General features: G+C 43.9%; 1 long non-coding RNA gene across 1 annotated transcript; it reads right to left on the bottom strand.

Moving 5' to 3' along the window:
- Positions 1-315: 315 nt before the first annotated feature.
- LOC309532842 lies at positions 316-1764 on the bottom strand. Its single transcript, XR_014220043.1, has 3 exons — positions 1688-1764; positions 1078-1119; positions 316-626 (listed from the first exon to the last, which is right to left on the bottom strand). It is a non-coding gene; the product is annotated as an uncharacterized lncRNA (long non-coding RNA).
- Between the last annotated feature and the right edge of the window lie 298 nt (positions 1765-2062).

Genomic DNA, 2062 nt, shown 5'->3' with positions numbered 1-2062 from the left:
ATTAGTGGGTGTCACCAAAGGCATCCAAGCAACAAGGCAGGAATGCAGATTAAAAGCAGGTCAGAAAGGTGATCAGGTAGCTCAGTAACCAGCACACACAAGCATCGGCAAGTCATCTCTCACAAGATGCTGCTCATTGTCATTCAACTCCCCATAGTGTTCTGAAACCTGGATGATCAGATAATAAGAGGTTGAGCGGGATGCATAACATCAAACTGATTAAATTTGTTTACAGATAATTCTTTCAAGGTTCCAGGAATATCATGTAATTTTCAAGGTTTATTTCCAACCGATTTTGTGTAATGTATTATTGACAACATCCTTGTGGACCATTTCGACAATGTCATTCAGGATAATTATTTAACAACAGATTTTTCAGAGCTCCTGATTCCTGTTGGGACTTGCTTTTGCATAAATTATGACACAGAATATTTAATCAGAGCCCTGTTAGTACCCCATGGATTGGTGTTTTGTTATTATTATTATTTAGGAAGGAGGAGAGGGGCGGAGGATGAGAAAGGGATGGCTTTGTAGGATTTCAGCCACAAACACATTTTCCTCCTCGGCGCGGTTTTCTGCAGTGCAACGGGCAAAATGCTATCCTCTAGCATCTTTGGTTAATAAAGCTTAAAAAAGAAAAGAAAGGGAAAGAATTGCAGGCATTAATCTTCAAACTACTTTAAATTAAATATTAATGTAAACAGATCACAAAATGCAGTGGGTTTTTTTTTTTAAAAAAGCATTTTTAGCTGCATTTTTGTTTTGATTATTCCAATGAATGTTAGTCCCCTTTAGCTAGCAATGACAGAAGCATAATAAAACTGAGAATTAAGAACTGTCTTAATATAAGTTGGGACCAGCTAAGCCAAAGTGCCACTCAGCAGACTAATATACAAACAGGGATGCTGAGAAACACCAAATCAGCTTCAGTTCATGGCTCGGATGTTGTGTTCAGCATGCTCAGTCAAAGGTTGTGCTAACCCGACATTTAGGGACCAGCTATCCCTTAAGCTTGACGTATGTCTAAGAGACTGCCCCTGAGCTCCAGACTTCAGAATGTATCAACAAATCTCTCACCTTTTCCAATAATCCTTTACTCAAAAGTCGGTACTGGATGCTCTGTTTACAAAAGATAATTAAGCATGCAGATCAATATGGCGCTGGGATTTGACAGTATTAATGTATCAACGGCAAAGCCATATGGATTAATTTTCTAATTGACAATGGATCGCCCCGTTTTTTGAGCTATGAACTGTAACTCGCAGAAAGCCATGCAATAGATGCATTAGGATTTGGGTTCCCTGGAATAAGTCAGAATGAACCATGCGCCAGAGGCACTGATTTGAGCAGAAGATTAGGGGTGCTGATGATGCATGTGATGTCAGGATGCTAGGAGGAGTCAGGGGGTGGTACCAAATGCTGTGGGGGCACAACTTCAGTGGCCAATGGCTCCTCTTCTCGGGCACTTGGCTTCCTCCTCCTCCTCCTCCTGCCACTGGCCTGTGGATGCTTCTCCCTCCCTTTGTGGCAGGAGAAGGAGCCACGGAAGCCATGCCACACCACACTTGGCTCCTCGTTTGACCACCTCTGCTCCTGCTTGTCCTCAGCATTGGGAGGGGGCAAATATTTTATTGGCAGCCCCGAAGGGACCTGGGAATTGGTACCTATGCATGCACCTAAAGCTTACCTGTAGGAGGATCAGACAGCTCTCTCCATGCTCTTGAGGAACATGCAAGAAGGTCCAGAGATGGACACATCTGTTACCCTCATGGATTCTCGGAACATAGCAAGGAAGGAGAGAGTCATTTGCCCCCCACCCACCCACAAACATGCACAACCTCTTCAGAGAAAGTCTGAGCCCTGGGAAAGGTACCATAGTATTCTTGGACCATTCATATTCCAGCTTCCAAACAGGCTTGCTTCTGCCAGATCTCACACTTTCTGCTTTGGGATGTGCCACATTGTGAGTAGGTCAAACAAGCAATGGATCCGATTAGTTCGACCGCAACTCCCCACAGTACAGCCCAGCAGGAAGAAGCTGCTCCACGTCCCCACTCATTTT

This window comes from Podarcis vaucheri, assembly GCF_965113315.1.
Source record: "Podarcis vaucheri genome assembly, chromosome: 5".
Lineage (NCBI taxonomy): Eukaryota > Metazoa > Chordata > Lepidosauria > Squamata > Lacertidae > Podarcis > Podarcis vaucheri.
This window is presented reverse-complemented; position numbering and strand designations above follow the sequence as displayed.